Below are 22,604 nucleotides of genomic sequence, written 5' to 3'. Positions count from 1 at the left end.
CGGTCCTCCACTGGATCAGTTGGAAACGAAAGACTTGATCCACAGTGCTGGTTGCCCTGCGAAATCCAGCCTGAAAGGGAGATAGATTATTGTTATCATCGGCCCAATCGAGCAACCTATTAACGATTACTCGCCCCACTATTTTTTGAATAGTATCTATTAAACTAATAGGGCGGTAATTACAGGGCTGAGCGCGATCTCCTTTTTTATATACCGGGATGATGACAGCACCCCGCCAGGTTACTGGGATATCTGCACCTCTGGCAATATAGTTTATTAGCAGGTGGATGTATTTGCACCATCTTACAGTATCATTTAAAAAAACATCTGCTGGAACCCCGTCAATGCCAGGGGTGCGACCACTTTGAACAGTTTTAAGGGCAGTCAGTATTTCGCACTGCGTGAAAATATCATCTTCTGCCAATGAAAAGGGCAAGCATCTACTGTCTACAGACTGATCTCTGGAAGCATACTGTTCACTAAAGAATTTAACCCAGGCGTCCTGGGGGACATTGTTAGTACTATCCTCTTCAAGCCTATCATGACCCCATTTGACTATATGCCAGAATAACCTAGAATGATTTTGGTCGCTTGCACTTTTTAGCTTGTTCCAGTGGGCTTCATCCCAAGCTTTTTTCATTTTAGCTATGCAATGTTTGTATTGATTCCTGGCTGATCTAATAACCTCCAGGTTTTTATTCTTAATTGCATCTCCCAAGGAGGTTCTTGCCACCTTACAGTCGTGATTGTACCATTTAGCAGCTCTATAGGCACAGATCCTCTTTTTATTTACCGGTTTTAAGAAGTGGCATTTGATTTCATTAAAGAGATCTTCATGAACCTTGGTAGTACTATATTGACTAGGAGAATGCCCAGCCTCTCCCTCAAGGGCCATTATAGCCTTATCAGTTGCCATGCTTATTTTTTCTAAAACCAGCGGATCTGTTCTAACGCTTGTCCACCTCAACCTGCGCAAGTCATTAGTTGGTACAATCAACGGGGGTAAGGATTCAACACAAATACTAGGAGCAATAACATCAGACAGCCACCAATTGTGGAGAACACATAAAGGGTTGTGATCACTCTCGAGCTTTTCCAAAACAACCATATCAGTAACAGATGACCATAGGGACATACTACATATGACATAGTCAATGCGGCTCTTGTTTCTCCCATTGTTAAAAGTCATGGCTGGTACTCTGTCTGACTTTGTCCGACCATTCAAAGCCCTTAACCCTTGTTCAAGGCACATAGCATTTAAACCTAGAATATCCTCGGTCCAGCGAGTTATTGGGGTTGTATCAAGTGCGGGGATGTCCCAAATCTTGTCTTCCTCCGCACCTAAGAAAGCCTCACCAGTGTCTAGTGGTTCAAAAGTGCGGTTTAGGTCGCCTGCTATTATAATGTTATTCCCAGGAGAGTAAATTTCTAGAAAATTATACAAAGACAAAAGGACCTCTGATTTTCCTGCACTTCCACCTCTAGCATATATATTATAAATGTCAATGGAGGTGGATGAGTCCCTCGTAAGTCTAATGAGCTGAATGTCTTTTTGGTGGAGCTCCAGATTTTTCACTACGATCTTTAGGGACTGGCGGACCCATAGGGTGAGTCCCCCCATCGGGCGCCCTTTGGGGCCCTTAGTGGCCGGAACATGAAAATTCAGGTACCCCAGTGCAAAAACGGGATCACAGGCCCAAGTCTCTTGAAAAATACAGACGTCATACTGGCTGACAAACCCAAACCATTCTCCGCAATCCATTTTGGAACAAAGCCCAGCAACATTCCAAGACAATAGGTTCCCGGTGGCATTTACCATAATTGGTTTAGAACTGTGAACAGACCCATTCAACATTGCATCATCAATATCATTATCATTTATATTTGCAGTAAATAGTCCTGCTGTGGCATCAAGATTGTGTGTCTCATTTTGTGTACCTGTTAACCGACTGTGCACCCCTGTTATACGTGCAGCCGAAGAAATTTGCAACAGAGGCATGGGGTTGAATGGTTGTCAGTCACAAGCATCTAGGTTGGAGAGGGCAGAAAATCTATTTTCCAGACCTAGACCCCACTCACTGAGGCCAGAATTCTTACTGCCCCTCTTGGTTACAACGTTCCATTTTGTTCTTAAGGTGCTTGAATTGGGGCCTCTGCCTTTCCGGGGATAGAAAAAGTCTAAAGTCAATGGAACAATAGAAGTAGATCTTCTCTGTGGAGGGAAGATATTAGGCAAGATGTTTGGCAAAACCTCGGGGTCAGAAAAATTGAGCACGACGCAATCCCCCTTGAATTTTTTTACCCTGTTCCCAATCCACTCAACCCTTCTAGCATTTACCAGTTCTTTGGATAATTGCTGCTTGCCCCAAGGAGATTTGGCCATATTGTTAGTTAGCCATGATAAGGATTTATTTAGTAGTGATGATGTTGATTCAACTTCGCCAGAAGCTAGTGGGGGTACATTTGCGAGTACAAGAACTAGTGGCGAGGCTTCCACTACAAGCTCGAATGACCCTTTCGAAGTATTAGCTTCGCCGTTAAGAGGAGCAGAGGGTACAACACCGGAGGTGCTATCTGGTGGATTTATCAGTGAAGCTATTGGAAGGTTTGGCACAACAGCAGGAGTCAATCCGTTGGATTTGCAGGATTGAATTTCACTCACCAATGGCTGAACACTGGACGTGATGACTTCTGGGAGTTTTCCCACCTCCCCCAGGGTTTTTCCAAGTAAGCCTTCCAGTTTGCTTACCTCGGCAGTTAATTTATCTATTTTGCTTATCAGAGGTTTGACTATTCCCTTGATTTTTGTGTCCATCAAGCTACAGAATTTCTGAAATTGGGCGTTAGAAAGGGTCACATAAGTTTCCAAAGTCAAATCATCCTCCTCTTCATCAAGTGTTTTCCGTGGTGGTGTTGCAACTTTATTTTTGGCTGACCTTAATCCCCCCCGTTTTTGTATGGCTTTTCTTTTGCCCCCTGTAACCCTCGGGGCAGGTATAGGGGCAGCAGTAGGGATGGTGGACTCACTATTTGTAGGGGTCACAGTCACTACTTCGTTGTCACTATTTTCTTCAGTACTAGCTACTATGCGACTGGGCTGGATGGTAATTGTGTCCTGGAGAGTGTCATGTGCCACACCAGAGAAACTGCTGTTTAGTAGAGCAAATGAGTCCTCTGTCTCTTTGTCTGCCAGTGGAGATTGGGTAGGTGAATCTAGTCCCAAAGAAGACCTTCTGTCACTATTTATTTTCGCCACAACTTGGACAAGATAGTTCTCCATGGTGTTTGTGACTGGGGTTAGCTTTTTTCCAGGCATTTGTACAGATGGATTGTGAACTTGGTGCAAGATGTTGGCTCACAAGAAACTAAAAGATGTTAGTTTACCTGGTGTTCGGTGGTCCAGGGGCACTGTATCCAATAGTGGGCATAAGAAATGTAGGGCAGAGTCCCTGGCCCAACCCAACCTTGTCCAGCCTCGGATGGCCTCAGACGGCCCGCCCTTTGCCCGGGCTTCGCCCGGCGTCCCGCGAGACGGGGGTGACTGCAGATTTAAGCGCCTCCTGGCGCGCGACTGACGCGGCTAATGCCGCAAAGGATGCTGGGAACAGTAGTTTGTACACCCTGCTCCGCGCTCCACACAGCGGCCCGACCCCAAGATGAAAAAAGGAGTCCGGCGGCGGGAGGCGGGTGGTCTATAGCACAGGTAGCAAGTGTTCCAGATGGCCTCAGAATCGCCACAGGTTTTGCCACAGGTTCAAGCAGGAACAGCGCTTCTCAGCAAGATAGGCTCCCCCCCTCGACCGGGGTGACTGCAGATTTAAGCGCCTCCTGGCGCGCGACTGACGCGGCTAACGCCGCAAAGGATGCTGGAAACAGTAGTTTGTACACCCTGCTCCGCGCTCCACACAGCGGCCCGACCCCAAGATGAAAAAAGGAGTCCGGCGGCGGGAGGCGGGTGGTCTATAGCACAGGTAGCAAGTGTTCCAGATGGCCTCAGAATCGCCACAGGTTTCGCCACAGGTTCAAGCAGGAACAGCGCTTCTCAGCAAGATAGGCTCCCCCCCTCGACCTGGGTGACTGCAGATTTAAGCGCCTCCTGGCGCGCGACTGACGCGGCTAACGCCGCAAAGGATGCTGGGAACAGTAGTTTGTACACCCTGCTCCGTGCTCCACACAGCGGCCCGACCCCAAGATGAAAAAAGGAGTCCGGCGGCGGGAGGCGGGTGGTCTATAGCACAGGTAGCAAGTGTTCCAGATGGCCTCAGAATCGCCACAGGTTTCGCCACAGGTTCAAGCAGGAACAGCGCTTCTCAGCAAGATAGGCTCCCAGTATATGTTACTTTGTGGGAGGCACATGGACAAGAGTTAGTCTATCTCATAATTGAGTCACTTAAGGACTCTTCTCCATACTTTAGGCACTGTAATGGTCCTCTTCGTGTGGTTTTACACACCGCCCAACACAGATAGTCACCTACAGTAGAACTATGAGTGTAAGAAATACAGCATGTATAGTTGGGATGGTTTTGTCACCTCAGATTAGATATTCCTGCTGTGCTGGGACACATACCGTGGCTTGCCTCTACTGTACACACCAGTTCATAATTGTACAAGTTGGTCATTGTTGTTGGCTGGTTACAAGTCATGGGTACGTCCGCACCTGTCTGAAAAATCTCCATCATCATTGACATTCACTGCATACATGTCACTTTGTTTGAGTTCTTGCTAAGTTTCAAGCACATGAAGTCTCCCAAGTCCTCTTTGTTCCTGGTTCTGAGGTTTGGCTCCTATGCAGTAATATGTGTGTATTTTGCACAATAGATGTCACGTGTGGTACACTCAGCTTCAAAACGTGTGAGGACTCTCAGACAGAAGAACACATTTACCTTACCTTTACCAGTGTAGCTTTCAACACAATTTGTTTGTTGACACAGAGCCACAACAATGACCCTTACTTTTCTTGCATGTTGATATCCAAAGTATAAGACTGCCATAGTACATCATAGTGTGCACATATATGATGCTAATTATGAGTTATAATCATGGGTATCTGTCTAGTATCAGTGCAACCATGATGATATATGTACTTTAGGATATCTTCCATGAGAGCATTGAGGCTGTCATGTGTTTAATCACATTATCATATTGTCATGTATTTTGCGCTAGATACAAGCTGATGAGTGTAACTGTGTTATTGGCTCACATGCCTCCATGCCCTCCCCTTTGTTGCAGATGGGCATTTGCATGCTTCCTAGGGCTTTTCACTACATGTGAGTCATGTAGCCGCAGCTTATTGTCACACCATGATGGTCCATTGGGAGCCAACACATTATTCCATTACAGTGTATATACTTGTAGTTGGTGCATATCCAAAGGGAGCAGGTGACAGTTACTTTGGCTCACTCTCCTTGAGATGGTTAAAAGGGGGTTCTGAAAATACCCATCCACCATTGTTAAGTTAGTCCTTTATGAAACATACATACAACACTGGTTCATAGTAGTGCATTTATTGACAGATGTGGATTATTCAGAATAAGTATTTTAACAGTGTTTGTGGCCACAACACTAACATTGATAGTGAGCAAAGGATGTCCAACTAGAGTCCGTTTTGGAGACATGTCATGAAACTTGTAGAAGTGAGGAGAATTTCCGTGAAGAGGTGAAAATTGTCATTAGGGTAGGTAGGCTTCTGCAGTAGTCCACAAGTGCATAAGATCAGCAGGTGTACAAACACAAAGGTACATTGCTGGGTGGCAAAGGAGGAGGCATAGACTACGGGACTACGAGACTAGACTACAGGAATTGCCTGTAAGTGGGCATCCCAGCCTACGAGCAGCGCCGCCTTCAGACCATTCAAAATCAGGCAGCTCGTCTCATCCATCGGCTCCCCAGGTCTCATCACACCACGCCCTTACTTAAGTCCCTCCACTGGCTCCCTGTCCTGCAAAGATCCCTCTTTAAATTGGGATGCATAGTTTTTATGGCCCGTGCTCATAGGGCCCCTATTTTTATCAATTCTAGGATTACCCACATCTGTCCTGTTCGTGTCCTTCGTTCCTCTAGCCATGGCTCTCCTTAGTGTTCTCCGCTTCCGAAAAATCAGAACTGGAGGCACAAGGTTTTCTATCCTTGCCCCGCGCTTCTGGAACAATCTTCCATTCTCCATTAGGTCTAATCCTGATTATTTGGTATTCCGCAAGGCACTTAAAACCTATCTATTTGCTCAAGCGTTTTCCCTTCAATAATCTCCTGGCCCCCTCTCGCTCTGTTTTCGCTTTCCTCTCCCAGCGCCAGGAAGCCGCTTGGTCACAGTGCGCTATATAAATTCTTTCAACTTTCAACTTTCATGATGACAAGCAGGACCACTGAGAAAATGGCCAGGGGGCACGGACGAATGTTACCTGGCAGTTTTCTGAATGAAACTGGGGAAGTCCTCATCTTCCTCCCATGATGAGTGTTGTGCCTCCCCTGCAGTTGGTGGTGTTTGTGTGGGAGGCATTTGAAGCACAAACACATCAGGGGCAGAAGATGTGGCTCCCCTTTCCCAGCTAGGCTAGCATTTGCCTGTGCCAGCAAGGAAGGCAGCACAGCGCTGACAAGAGATTTATGGCTTCTCAGCAATGCAACAACGTCGCTATGGAGGGCACCCATTTCTGCTATGCAGGGATCCAATTTGTGCTCCATAAATGACATGATGTTAATGATGGTCCCCAGCTTGGTGGCAACCTCACTGGTGTCAGATGCTGAGGCGTGTTGTTCTTGCCTCTGCCTCATCACACCAGCAATGACAACTAGGGACTCAACCATACTTTGGAGGCAAGGGTATGTGCCTTTAAATTGCCACAGATATATCGTTTGTGGTACTGAGGCACCTAAGGACTCCTTCTAGGGTGCCCACAATGGTCTCCATAAACGATTGCAACTCATCCATCATTCGCTGCTGGACTCCTATCACTCTCTGTTGGAAGACAGCTTAGCGGTCCTCAGAGTTTGCAGCTGGTCTTGGACAGGCAGATGAGGCATGCCCTGTGGATGGTGGTTCTTTTGTAGACCCTGCAACACTGCCATTCCTTGTCATGTCTGGAGAAGTAGATTCTATGAAGTCCAGGAGTTGCTGAAAGGTGTCATTGTCCATGGGGGGGGGGGGGGGGCGGATATGGCAGGATATCATCACCAAGATGTTGGTCATCCAGGACAGGCTGCGGGACAGGAGGTCTTGCTTGTCCCTCTGCATGAAATTGTAACATGTTAATGATGATCCATGATAGATGTTGACATTAGTCATTTTGGTGACATACAGACTTCTCTTTCATTTACTTTATGTTACACATAGGTGTGTTGCACATGTGTTACTAACAGCAAATGAGGGCAAGTTACACTGTTGTTGCTGAGAACATGACAATCTCTGCCACACAACCACTGTGTGACAAGGGGGACATTTTTGTTTCATACCACACATTGCAACACAGTTTCTCAGCTTGCTAGCCTGCCTGGCTGACAGGGTGAGTAGGGGTTAGGGCCCCATTTACAATGTTTAAAAAAAAATGGCATTATTTTACAATAAGGCAATCAAATTCACAGTGGATGGTTTCCCCAGCATTTTACATACATGCAATGAGCATTGTTCTTTTAATATAACATTCATTGTATCATGGATATTAGTTCTGTTCAATGCCCACCTTGTTCATACCATTCCCCTATAATTCCAGGTTTACCGCCCCTCCCTGTGCCTTCCCCTTTCACCCCACTGATTTAACATCATGATAACATGTATGTTGTCTCTGTCTTACGCCAAGTGTGCACACCCAGTTAGTTACTATCAGGCCTCCCCATTTATATCACAATTATGGATATTCTCATAATGGTCACTATGCTGATCCATTTGTATTGTACTGTCAGGAGAGTCTATGTCCGGTGTCTCCAATTCTCTACTATTACGTTCCATGCCCTTGCGTTATCTATGCTGCAGTGGCCTTGTCTGGCTTCTCGTAACAGGGTAATCCCTTCTTAACAGGCCCATATCATTAGTGTGCCCCTCCAATTGTCTATACTGGAATAGTTGTGGCTTTCCACTGCCATGTGCCAGCCTTGTGATTCCACTCTTGCTTAGCATCAGTGCCAGGTCCACAAATTGAGTTGTCACTTTATTTTTCTGTGGCCAAGGGAATTCCTTCAGGTGACATTTTAGGGGGCTACATGGAATCGTTATGTCTGTGATTTCTTGTGTACAGTTAATTACCCCTTCCAAATACTCTCACAAGATACTGCATGCCCATACCATGTGAATAATTTCTGCCCCTTGCTTCCCACATCTGGGACATACAACATCCTATGCCCTGTAGATCTGTTTCAGTTAGATATGCCCTATGCAGGCAGTGACATTAATTAGCTTGAACCATGCATTTTGCGAGACCTTGGGCACTGCAGCTGATATTTTAGTCCAAGTTGTATCCAGTTTAGGTCGGGCCACATCCTCTTCCTAACTTTGTTTTAACTCCCTAATGGTTTATTGATATCTCCCATGATTGCCTGATATAGAAACACCACTGTCCTTCTCCTGCCTGTCACTGTATATAAGACCAAACTGCTCTGGTGGATGAGCTGCTCTGTCAGGCCAGCTTGTCAATGGTCCCTAACAGTGTCTATCACCACTCAACAGACACTATCCCGGCGGCATGTCATAGATATCAGAGAGCTCTTTGAAGGATAATAGCTTGCCATCCTGAAAGAGGTCCTCCACCCTAGTCACCCCGTCTCTCCTAATCTGCCATCCCTCCCAGTGCTCCCATGTCAGTCACAACTGTTAGGCACTGCAAGGGCAGATCTGGCACATAAAGCAAAGGAGGTCAGGTGTGACCTAGGTAACCCCTCCAAACATGTCTTACCACTTTCAGCTCTCCATGCAACCCAGCATTTGCAGTCCAGTGGATAGGAGGCACCAGTAGAGCAAGTGTAAATCTGGTGGCAGGACTTGCCTGTCTGGACCAGGGTGTTGTAGGTTGTACAACCACCAGTTATACCACTGTCATTGGGTGGTTAAATACTACACTTCTATGTCTGGTGTAGCTAGTCCCTCATCAGATGTGAGGCATTGCAGTTTGGTAAGGACCACTCTGCGCCATTCCCTCCCCCATATAAGTTCAATTGGGATTGATTTTACCTCTGAGAATATCTTATGAAGAATAAAGAGGATCAGTGTCAAGAAACAATGAAGTAGATGGGGCAATGGTACCATTTTGCGACAGCCTCCTGCCCTAAATGGACAAAGGTAGTGTCCCCCAGATGTTTATTTTGGCACAGATCACTTGAACCGCTGCTCTGATGTCACCATTAAGTAAGTCATTGAGGCTATGGTATATTCCGGACCACAGATAGGTCATACAGGAACTCTACAGGGCAGTGACCCAACTCCTGCCCCCAGTTGAGAGAAATACTAATGTAACTCGGATAAGATTGACTACATAACAAATATTTGTCACGTGGTGTTGGATACATTCTCACTTGTGTATTTAAAAGGCTGAGAACATATAGCCCCACATGGGTGTACTATACCTGGTGATTTAACGTGACAGAGGGAAAAACGTCAGTCACATGTATTTAAAAGAGTGTTTTTTGAAGTAGTTACTTTTGTCTGAACTATGTAAGAAAGAAGAGTGTGGTCACACTACATGAACCATTTAAGGCAAACATGTATTGTTTAAAGTGTTATAACAACACAGAGAGAATTGGGGTCCGAGGGATATTTTAAGACCTGCCCTGGTTCATATCCCCAACCATCAAAATACAATACATATAAGGAACCGGGGGTCTTGTCAAAGAAGCCAAATGCACTAAACTATAAGGAAGGCGCAACTGTTATCAATCGCCTCGAGGATATAGAATTCCTATGAAGCCTTTATATGACAAACGCAACAGTGAACCATAATCAGACACACAAGTGATTGTTAGTAAGACTCAAAGAATATAACTAAGTGAAGAATGGATTCCCATCCAATGTCACGCAATGATCTTATTTTCTCATTTGGTCATCCAGCATATTGGGGTGACCTGTCCCTAGATCATCGAGACCGTTTTCACGCCCAATCTATAGGATATTCAATGAGTCCAAGCCCACAAACACTGTGCTGACGATGAGGAAGATAAAGTCATAGGGGAATCTGTGCAGTGCAAAAATATAGAAAATGAGAAAGTGGTGAAGTAAAATAGAGTGGAGAGACAAGGAACAGGCGTTTTATTCAGGATACTGTCTTTCCCTCTAATTAAAAACAAGAACAGTGCAATAGGGCAGTCTCAAACAAATATTCAACTGTCATACAAGGGGCCAACATGCTTCAGTCAATAGGGAAAGGGGTCCCTGGCTTTCTTCAGGGCCTCTGTTCTAATAAATTGCTACCCCTGGTGCAAACACTAAAGAAAATTGTATATGAAATGTGTATAAACAACTGTGAAAAAGATGGTCTCGATGATCTAGAGACAGGTCACCCCCAATATTCTGGATGACCTAATGAGAAAATAAGATAATTAATTGACATTTGATGGGAATCCATTCTTCACTTAGTTATATTCTTTGAGTCTTACTAACAATCACTTGTGTGTCGGATTATGGTTCACTGTTGCGTTTCTCATATAAAGGCTTCATAGGAATTCTATATCCTTGACTGGATTGATAACAGTTATGCCTGCCTTATAGTTTAGTACATTTGGCTTTTTTGACAAGACCTCCGGTTCTTTATATGTATTGTGTGTTGTTTAAAGTGTTGACTTAGCCAAAGAATTGAAAATTACAAAGCATACGTAGAGGGATCCAGACCCTGAGTAAGGCCAGAGACCCATTAGGGCTAGGATGATTGGCTGAAACATGACGGTAGGAGCTGAAGGGGGTTTTGGAGAGGTAACTTCTCCTACACACCCAATCTTTATTTTTAAACCTGTAAAATGGGACCACAAACAAAATAAGTATAAAGGTTACCACTTAGACAGTTTTACGATTCTCTTTTCTCTGCATTTTTGGGATCCCTCACTTGGAGGACTATCTCCTTCTCTCTCTTCTTTCACAAAAAAATCAGTGCTCCACCCTGAGTGTTGATCTGCACCATGGTGTCTGTAGTGGCCCAAGGAGGAAGCATGCCACTATTTAGTGGTTGAGAGTAGTCTTTAACAAGCCGGGTTGCTTGTTTTCAGACTCTGGTTTGTAACTGAGGTTCACCTTTTTCTGTCCTTTTTCTCCCTCATGTGGGAATCAACAGCAACAAAGGGGATATTTTCAAGGTTTGTAATAGACTTTGGTGTACAGAACTGGTCATAGTTCCTTCTTTTTGTGAGATTTGTGGGTCATACAGGAATTCTCCCAGGTGAGTCTGTGTAGTTCAGATGGGATAGGCATCACTTTAGTGGGATCATTTTGGGTTATGGTCAGATATCATGCAAGAATTTTTATCCCTGTACTTCACGGTGACAAAGAAAGGTGTTCAGCCGGACATGCAGATCATGCATCCCTAAAAATACAAGAAAAATCCTTAGTTCCCGGGTGCATATGGTGTCAGGTACCTACAAGACCCCACTGCTGCAGCCAGTTTTGAAAAACCTGCACCATTCTTATCACAGTAATTCCTGTAGTGGGTGGTGAGAGCGGTCCATCTTGGGGTCAGTCACGCAGTTCAAATCCCCACCCACCATAATGGAATTTATAAGATACGGTACCATTCTTCGGGTATATCTGAAAAAAATCCCCCCGTCTGGAAATAGGGACATAAAGTCCCACCAGTACCAGATCTCCTCCTGCTAGCCAGATCAACACCAGGTCATTTCTCCCATTGGGATGTTTATGTCACTTTTTTTCCGAAATGGGAACCCTGGGCAAACTCAGATCAATAAACCATGGACAAACACTGAATATGCGGTGGCAATCAACTGTCCTCGCCACCTCTTGTGCAATTGCATCTTGTTCAGGGCCAGTGAGATGTTATTCTTGGATGATGGCTATATGTGCCGGCTTCCTTTTAAGGTAAGCATACACATTATGTGTTTGTCCATATGATTTAAGCCTCTAACATTGCAGCTGATGACTGTGTATGTTGGGGGAATACCATATATGATTGCTATGATAAGTATTCCAGCTAAGGAGCTTCTGGTGCATACAATGTGAGCAGACTGTAATTATCTGCCATTGGTAAGTGATATGTTCTTCAGGAATAGGAAAGACACAGTGCAATTGCCCCAAAACTTTATCGAGAACATCCCAACTCCCCTTCCCCTGGATGAAAATTGAAACCACCCCCATCCAAACTTGCCAAACCATTGGAAACAGTCGCACAAATTTCATTCTCTCAAACTGAGTGAACTTGGGGAGCACCTTCAATCCGCTGCCTCCCAGCTGCTTTCGCTACCCAGTTATTTCACATCAATGTTGTTCCACATGTCCATTCTCTTCCCCAGACAAAAGGTATCTGTGTAGTACCTCCACCTCCTTCACTGAAGCCCCTTACCCTCGTGTTGCAGTTACACCTCAGCAAGTTCATTCCAAACAAATTAGTTCTTTTGCAGTTCCAAATGTGATATATGGGAGTGAAGTGGTGGTCGCGGGGGGGGAGAGCAAGTCATGATTGATATCTGCATCTTCTCTCTCCCTTCATCTTCGCCTGATGGGGGGCTCGATCCCAGTTCGCTTATTTCAGCTATTGCAGCCACCACGTCTTGTCGCTCCTACAATGTCTGAGCCTGTGAAGGCACCATCTAAATGTTGTGTTTCGTCTACTTCATTAGTGGTCCTGTGTCTTCTCTACATCGTTGGGTACATCATGCTGGTGTAAGGTTTTGATCCAATTCTAGACCTGCGTCAGCTCAGTGAAGAAATGTGTGTTTCTTCATGAGCGACCCTGAGGCGTCCTGAGATAACATTGCAAAGGTTTTTCCAATGCATCTGATTCATTTTTTAGCTTCTATAAAGAATGCTCATTAGCGCTGGACCTCCAATGGACAGTCAGGGAAGATCATCACTTTTTTTGTTTTTGACTCTGATGACCGTCTTAATACGTGCTTGGACCAAGATGTGGTCCTGGTCTTTATAGTGAAGTAATTGGCAACTACAGAATGTGGGCCAGCTCCTGGCTGTGGTGGATAGGCAGGCACCCGGTGGGCCCTCTCTAGTGCAAAAAAATGTGAGAGCCCTTCTGGGACTATTTCTATGCAAAGCCATTGTTCCAGAGGTCGTGTCTGTGCCCTGCCCTTTGATGCACAAAAGGAGTATAAACATGCATATAATGCTCCAACTGGCCCTCATTTTCACTTCCTCTGTGCATATTCCCAATGTCTGCAGTCTAAGCATGAGCAAAATTTGCGAATTCGCGTTCCGCAAATTCGTGCGAAAGCGAATTCGCGATTCGCATAATCCGCAAATTTGTGCGAATTTGCAGATTTTTGATTTTTGCCAGTTCGCGAGGGTTTTTTCCAGTTCGTGAGGGTTTTTTACAAGTTCGGGAATGCGAACGTACTTGTGTGGTCGCAACGGTCGCGACCATGTTGTTTCCATGTTTCCAGCCTGTTTGCGACCCTGTGGTTCATCGCGGCCACCCTCCAGTTCAGCAGTGCCACCCTCTGGTTCATCACTGCCACCCTCTGGTTCACCACTGCCACCCTCTGGTTCTTCACTGCCACCCTCTGGTTCACCACTGCCACCCTCTGGCTCATCACTATCACCCTCTGGTTCACCACTGCCACCCTCTGGTTCACCATTGTCACCCTCTGGTTCATCACTGCCACCCTCTGGTTCACCACTGCCACCCAATGGTTCATCACTATCACCCTCTGGTTCACCACTGCCACCCTCTGGTTCACCACTGCCACCCTCTGGTTCACCACTGTCACACTCTGGTTCCTCACTTCCACCCTCTGGTTCACCACTGCCCTTCTCATGTTCATCACTTTCACCACTGCCCCTCTCTGGTTCATCACTATCACCCTCTGGTTCACCACTGCCACCCTCTGGTTCACCACTGTCACCCTCTGGTTCACCACTGTCACCCTCTGGTTCACCACTGTCACCCTCTGGTTCATCACTGCCACCCTCCAGTTCAACACTGCCACCCTCTGGTTCACCACTGCCACCCTCTGGTTCACCACTGCCACCCTCTGGTTCACCACTGCCACCCCCTGGTTCATCACTGCAACCCTCTGGTTCATCACAGCACCCACTGGTTCATCACAGCACCCTCTGGTTCATCACTGCCACCCTCTGGTTCATCACTGTCACCCTCTGGTTCATCACTGTCACCATCTGTTTCACCACTGCCACCCTGTGGTTCACCAATGCCACCCTCTGGTTCACCACTGCCACCCTCTGGTTCACCACTGCCACCCTCTGGTTCATCACGTCCACCCCCTGGTTCATAACTGCCACCCCCTGGTTAATAACTGCCACCCTCTGGTTCATCACAGCACCCTCTGGTTCATCACAGCACCCTCCGGTTCACCACTGCCACCCTCCGGTTCATCACTGTCACCCTCTAGTTCATCACTGTCACCCTCTGGTTCACCACTGCCACCCTCTGGTTCATCACTGCCACTCTCTGGTTCATCTCTGCCACTCTCTGGTTCACCACTGCCACCCTCTGGTTCATCACAGCACCCTCTGGTTCACCACTGCCACCCTCTGGTTCATCACAGCACCCTCTGGTTCATCACAGCACCCTCTGGTTCACCACTGCTGCCCTCTGGTTCACCACTGCCGCCCTCTGGTTCACCTCTGCCACCCTCTGGTTCACCACTGTCACCCTCTGGTTCACCACTGCCACCCTCTGGTTCATCACTGTCACCCTCCAGTTCATTACTGTCACCCTCTGGTTCACCACTGTCACCCTCTGGTTCATCACTGCCACCCTCTGGTTCACCCCTGCCACCCTCTGGTTCAGCACTGTCACCCTCTAGTTCACCACTGCCACCCTCTGGTTCACCACTGCCACTCTCTGGTTCAGCACTGCCACCCTCTGGTTCATCACATCACCCTCTGGTTCACTTCTGCCACTCTCTGGTTCACCCCTGCCACCCTCTGGTTCATCACTGCCACCCTCTAGTTCAGCACTGCCACCCTCTGGTTCATCACAGCACCCTTTGGTTCACCACTGTAGATTACGGGGAGAAAGCACACCTGCCCAGCCTCAACTGAGATAAATTAATTTGGGGCTGGTTAATGTGTCACTGAATTTGAGCTTCAAGTCTGGCACCTGCTTCCTTAGCTGTAAGTGCTTCCTGTTGCAGTTCTAATTTTTTTTTTACAGGAGCATTGTGCCATACTTGTAACTATTCTCTGACCCTGCTTTGAGGGTCAGAGAATAGTTTCAAATAGGCAACTGAACTCTGGAGGGGCCCCTCAGGAAGCACTACAGGGAATGGCTACAAATTAGCTTGAACTTTTGCACCTGTTAAGTGCTTTCAGTTTTGCAACATTGGTTCCGCGCGATTTCACAGATTTTTCTGCAATTTCGCGAGATTCGCGGATCGCTAAATTGCAGAAAATCCGCAAATTCCGCAAGCGGAACAAATTTTACGCCCATACTTACGGCAGTCTACGCACCACTCCAATCATCTCTTACTTCATTGCTGTCTGTTCTGGTGTGACAGTTTCCAGGGTGCACTCACATGCAGTTTCACGTTTTACAAACTTTCTGTGGTCATCTATTAAGAGGCTGTGGTCGGGTTCAAGTTTATCGAATCACAGTTTGAACGCCTCTTGGGATGCCATGATTCCTTGCCGTATTGTGTTCAGTGCGGTGTTCATGTGCTCATCCTGTGGCATGTAATCCATTGCTGTTTATGCTGTGGTCATGGAAGGGCTGGGCTACCGGGATGCACCTGAGTTTGCAATGTCCTTTCTCCTGGTGTATTTACACAATATGGATCTCACATTGTTCCGCTCCCTCTCTATTGCAACCCTCCATGAGATCCACTAGTGCTAATGTGCCAAGGTGTTCCGATTCTCTGGGGTGTAAGTCAGGCAGTTTCCGCTGATTAATAGTGTGTCACTCCACAATCCCAAGTGCTCAAGCATGTGTTTGCCCATTGTCTGTAGCCTGTGGAGGTCATATTTTTCAGTTCATTATGCTCCCAGTGTTGTCTATGTGGTCTAAGATAATAGTTTAGTAAGCCATGTGGATGACAGTCTATATATCTCTATGCCCTTCCAGGATGGTACCTGAGGACTGGTTGCTGGCTCTCTGCCAGGTCCCCAGTGCTCGGTATTATGTAGTGCAGCTTTGCCATGACCCCTAGCTCCGGGCTACGGAGGAATGAGAGGGGGAGCCAGCCCCAGACTGCCGCCAATGCCCATATCCCACCCAGTCTTTGTGTGCTGCTAGCTCCCAGCCCCAGTTGGTGACCACCCACACCTGGGCCCACTGCCAAGTGCCCCTCACCACTCTTACAGCCAATTCAGTACTTTTATCACTGCCTCCTTACTGTCTCAGTCGATCATTGCAAATAGGAAACATTGGGGTGGGGATCATTCCTACAGAACTGAATCATTCTGTGACCACTGTCCATCACTTGGGCAAGATCCCAGCAATATGCAATTTTGGGAGGCAGCTTCACTGTCGGCCGAATACCACAAGCCTTGTGGGCGCCGAGCTACAATTCTTTACAATGGTCTCCTGTTATACCCTCAGCGGGTTCTTCAAAAACTTCATTTTTTGAGGGAGTGAGATCGTCATGGTTATCACTGGATGCGACTGGAAGGCAGTGCTCGCCCGAGACTTCTGCAGTTACATGTCTATTTCCATTGGCGTCAGGCCGCACCCCCATTTACCATGTTGCTTGGCTTATTTTTATATCATGGTTAATTTGATGTAAGGTTCTCTTACTGACACTACTACTGAGAACATTGCACCATGTCACCAGGGTGTCTGCATTCCCTCTAGCCATTAGTTAGTAATGTTAATTTAGCCATTTCTTAGACTTGGGCAAGCACTCTGTCTTTGACACCATACACCATGCCAATCTGCCTTGCAATGCTGTATTGCATGCAATTTGGGCATTCATATGGCCATGGGCTCATATTTGACACACATCCATACAGCTCTTCACAGCAAGCAGGCTTGCTACACTCCAGGAGTGGGTATGGGCATGTTCTTAACATTGTTTACTTATGTGTATGTAATCATATGATGACACAGCACACACAGTCATCTCCGGAGTCCAAAATAATAGGCGATATGAATAATCTCTGAAGGGAATAAGCACTGTCACTCTTGGGAATATGTAACCACAGAAGATCACATCATTTCATCATCACCCAAGTTGGGGATCTGCTAAGTATCACAAATCTCTTCACTCAGCCCCGCTAACTGGTACCTGAACATGAATCCTCTGGCAATCATCATTTAGGCCAAGCTAATGAACTTACTCTCAAACACAGTTGACACCTTGATCATAATTTGGCTCTCTGGTGACACCTACACCATCCAACCTTTGTTACAATATGCAATCAATAAATGAACATGCCTAACTGTACATGAGAATTATGGCTCATGATGAACCTGAAAAGATAATAGTGATGATAATCTGTAACAAGTACTTACCCTGGTTGCCCACATGAGAAGGCCCTCCAACCATCAACAACGTCTGCCCTGCATCCTGGATACCTAGCTTATGCTAGTGACTGTACACATCCTATCTGGAGAGCCTTCATATACTCAACACCTTGATCCCCTCCCAGGTGAGAAGTTAATCCTCTGGCAACACCATTACACTACTTTAGACTTCACTTTTGGCTGCCCAGCCACAAGACAAACACACCTGCCTCATAATGCAAGGGGGCTTGCATTGTCACATTCAGGCTAGGCAGGTGTCCAGGGACCATGCATGATGTGCTGCTCCAGTACAGGTTTTTTGCTATGTACTGTGTGACTTGTACACCTGGTCACTGATATTATACCTTCCACTACAATTGATAGTATTGAAAGGAAACCTGGTCTGAGACAGCACTTCATGTATGGACCTGCCAAACTTGGAAGGGCTGGACTGGACTGGACTGGGCTGAACAAAATGTCACTAGGCAAAAACAACTAACATGTAGGTGATGTGTAAATTTATAGCTGAGAGATTCTTGCTATTTCCCTTGCACACAACTCAGTGCAGCACAGCAAAGTACCTTGCTGCGCTGCACTGCATGACATTTTTAACCATATTATCCCTTGTTACCACATACCCTTTCTGTCTTCCAGGTTTCTGACCCCAGCACAGTACTGTCCTTCCACTCCTGCTACCAACTCCTCTGGGATGACAGATGTCAGCTGATCCTCCAAGGAGTCCAGTTCCTCATGGTGCCCAGGTCCTCCTCCTCCCGTCCACATGGCTACCCTCAGATTCTTGGCCAGTTTCTTCTTGGTCCTGCACTTAAAATCATGCAAGCGCTTTTTGACTCTGGCACTGTCTTTTTGTTCACCCTACACTGCGAAATTGCTTTTTTCTGCCCTATTGGAAATTTGGAAGTGAAATAGAGAAGGTGTTTATTCCTTGTCACCTTAGTAATTAATGTTTGGTTCTACTCTTCACTGATATTTCACTTCCTCTTTCCCAGTGGTTCTGTCTAGACATCTTGGCGGGTGTTGGAGTTGTTGTCCTCACTGCTTGTGCTTGCCGCTTCCTCCAGATCTTCCTTTTGGTGTTTGAGCATTAATATTTGTTTGCAATGCATATTTTTTTGATGCTTACCAAAGCATGATGCTCTCCAATGTGAAGCAAAGCTAATTTGGAGCACATAAGGATTGCTTTACGCCCTGCAAATCAGCATAGCATCACTTTGGCAGCAGATGTGTTGCAATTCTTTGCACCTTCTGTCCTACTGATATTTGAATAATGTTGACCACTTTGGGACCTTACAAAATGGTGTACCATACAGTAAATACTGTGCATTCATGTTGTGTTGCAGGGATTCTGCCCCTACACAGAACTGTGCACAGAGACTTATGACCTCAGTGAATTAGGGTGTGTCAAAACTCACCTTAGTACCCAAAATCCCATACCAGACTAGCATCAGTGTCACATTGGCTCTTCCAAAATACCAATGATTAGACAACCCAGAACATGCGACTTAGGTTAACTCAGGCAATGTGGAAAACATGAACACTCTTTCGCTATACTCTCATACCAGTCCAAAACAGGGAGTAAAAAGAGACACAAGCAAGTTTGAAATATTTATTTCTAACGCCGTGTTCTCATGCGCAGCATCTTAGCTAATACAAGCAGACATATTATTAGAAACAAAATTGTCAGCATAGTTACTATTCCATATAATACAAAGGGAGAAATCATGTTATAATGCTAAATGGTATCAAGTTTAAAATATACCTATATTTCACCCTCCCTTGCTAGTAGGTTATTATATAAATACAGAAGGTCTCTTGGGATTATATAGGCGGCCCCATACCTCTGGTATTAGCAGAAATGGATCACATCAAATTCTGCACAAGCTCTCAGCATAGGAATGTTCTCCAAGTGTGTGTGATCGTGCCTACACAGTGCATTATTAAACACGCCAATATCAGAAGTGGCCACAGCTGTATATGTGCTATGTCTAAAACGTGCGCTGATCAGCCCGAACAATAACCACAGTGTTGAAATAAACTTGAAGGCCTCAGCACTCACTGTTCAGACTAAGCTTACCAAGCAAGGCTACTAATGTAGAAAAACATGTTATTCTCGTGTGAAGCAAAACACTCTGCTAAACTCTAAACAATTAATAAAGTGTGTGCCGTGTGCAAAAGGCAGCAGAAAAGAAAAATGGCGTTTAAACTTCTAATAAGCTCATGTCAACCTAACCCTGTGTGAATGTAAGGCTCAGCCCCACAACACCCTCCCTTGATATGAGCACGGATAAGAAGGGGGCAAATTTGGAATGCAGAGTTCAAGAACAAGAGTCAGAATCAAGTTCAAATTGCCACAGTGGAAAAGCGGGAGCAACCTCCAAATTTTGAAAACACTTCAAATCAAGAATCACTTTAACGGGCAGAGTGAAGTCAATATGCCTAGGAAAAAAAACTGAAGACGGCAAAAATAATTTAAAAAATCCTATGTCCAACATGTGAGGTCGGCCATTGGAGAGAAGAGGAAATGCATCTCACTTCAACAATGTATATGCACAGTGTGTTGCAACAGCCTCCAACAGGAAGTCATTGTTCTCATCTGAAAACAGTTCAGCCATCCAATTCAGCAATGGGAAGGAACACACATGTTCCTCAACAATCGGAGCCTCTAGTACCTTCAGAGGACAACTCAGGGAATCTTCAATATAACTGCGTGCCAAGGAGTCATGCGCCGCTGCAGAAACATTCCAACGTCCCAGGACTCCATGCATCGCTGCAAACGCCATAATTGCGTCACCAAAACAAAGCAATTCATGAGCAACTAAGGAGCTCATCAGTTGAACATAATCCAAGTTGGGAGACACTGTATTGCAGACACAAATCCAGGGCCCAGTCAAAATCGTAGCTCAGGCAATTAAAGACAGGCTGGACGCATGTGAAAAAGGAAAATCAAAACGATAATCCATAAGCTGCACTCAATGTAGCAAGAGGCAGCGCTCCATAATAATCAAGCATTCTGTTGCTGAGCAGCAACAGCCGTGGCAGATCGTCTTGTAACACAGGATGTGCATTCATTTTGAAAAAAACAAAGCAACAGAAGCAATCCTGCAACCAGAGCGGGCATCAAGGGAAATCCACCAAATAGGCTGGAAAAAATCTAATGAAAAAATGCTGGGAACACACCAAATATAATTTGAAAAGAAGTCACAAGGCCACTACTAACAACTTTAAAAAAGTGAGCCGGCCCTGTGATGGATGAAGCATTAAAGATAGTGTGAATTAATTCACCGAAATGCAGGGGCAAATCTGTATTTAATAAAGCATGCACTTCTGTGCGGGTGTTTGCGACGTGAAGGACAAATGTTTCATGAGCAGATGTGAGGGCGACTTCTTTTTGAGACAAAAGATATCTTATGCGACTCATCTTGTTGAACTCTGCTTTCAAGGTTGGAATCGACGGCCAGATGGAAACATCCAGCTTCCCATGCGGAGGAGGAAACATTATGTTTTGACAACAAGACAACAGAGACCGTAACGATGTAAGGAATCCCAGCTAACATCCCACAACAATCCTCATTATTTAAAAGTATATAACTACTGTTTGCTAGTAATGTGAATGTGGGTATGATAGCAGGCGTCGGTGTACCTTTCAAAACACAGGCTAAATTAAGCGCATCCTGGTTGCATGAGCCATGCAATTGGATATTCCTACACACTAATAAGTGATCCGGTGTTGTTGTGCAATCCTCACCATTCAAATAAACCTCTTTTCCCTCCCTCAGGCATCTATGGGTAAAAGGAAGCGACCAAGCTTCATAGAGATAAGCAGTGCCCAGAGCTTTATATCTGCCAATTGCATAGTACTTCAGGCAAACTTCGAATATGAACAGAGGAAGTAGGTAATGTTATTAACCCATGGACGAGCCACACAGCAGAATTAGTTTCAGCCACAGAAAATGGGAAAGGTTCTAAGTTTTCAATATGTAACATAGAAAAGTTGCATCCTTCATAGACATAAAACGTTGCTTTCAGTCAAATTGAAAGGAGAAAACAAAGATGATGTGTTCATGTAGTGCCAAGGCACTTTTCCTGCCTTAAACGTTTGCAAAGTCCATGCGAATTGCATAATGGAACGCAATTGATTTTGACCATGGTACAAAACAGAGACATCATCTTGCATAATATCAACAACCGATGAAACAATATTATCTAAAGTGTAAATGCAGGATGAAGGCGTGGTAATGCTGTTATCTACAACTGCCAGCTCATTTTCTAAATTCGCTTGATCTATAGCTCTTAAGCGGGAAGCAGCCTCAACCTGGGACAGTTTCCAAACTTCGTTGTAAATAGCATATATCCACCTTTTGGATTTGCCGGAAGCAGGGCTCTTGACAAAATCATTTAGATCAACATCGTCAGTCAATTTAGATAAATGAAGCTTAACTGATGCTAAAGTGGAAGGTTTGAGCCAATTCTGACATAATTTGCCTACTGAATAGGTAGTCACAGAATGGTCACTCTCAAAACGGGGATCTACCCTAACCTGTGTGTAGCCTTGGGCTAAACCCAGAAAACAGTGTTGGCAAGAATCTGCACTTTTGTGCCACAACAACCAACCATTAGGATCCAAACTGGATATGTTAAATGTAGAATTCAGCAACAGGGTCTGCAATTCTCTAATAGAAAAACTGGTATTATTATCCCAACCGGGGTATTCTTCCAATTCAGGAAAAGAAGGAGCATTACATTTTTTAGTAGTAGCCAATCCAAAGCAGGTGGTTTGTGAAATAGTAGAATTCAAAAACAACATATGGTTCACAATGAGACATGCACGATGCAAATCCTCAGTGCCTTGCACTTGCCAACTTTTAGAACCCCAAACAGATTTAAGATCAATAGTTTCCTTCCACAGTTCATATCCCCGAATAGCCAATTGGTCAAGAAAGGACTTGGAATATAATAATTTTGTATGGGTAAGTCTAAGTTTGGAAGTGGACTTCTGGGTCATTTTAAAATAAAATGCATTGGGATTTG

The sequence above is a fragment of the Lissotriton vulgaris genome, chromosome 5 (genome assembly GCF_964263255.1).
Source record: "Lissotriton vulgaris chromosome 5, aLisVul1.2, whole genome shotgun sequence".
NCBI classification, from domain to species: domain Eukaryota; kingdom Metazoa; phylum Chordata; class Amphibia; order Caudata; family Salamandridae; genus Lissotriton; species Lissotriton vulgaris.
Note: the sequence above shows the minus strand (reverse complement) of the source record.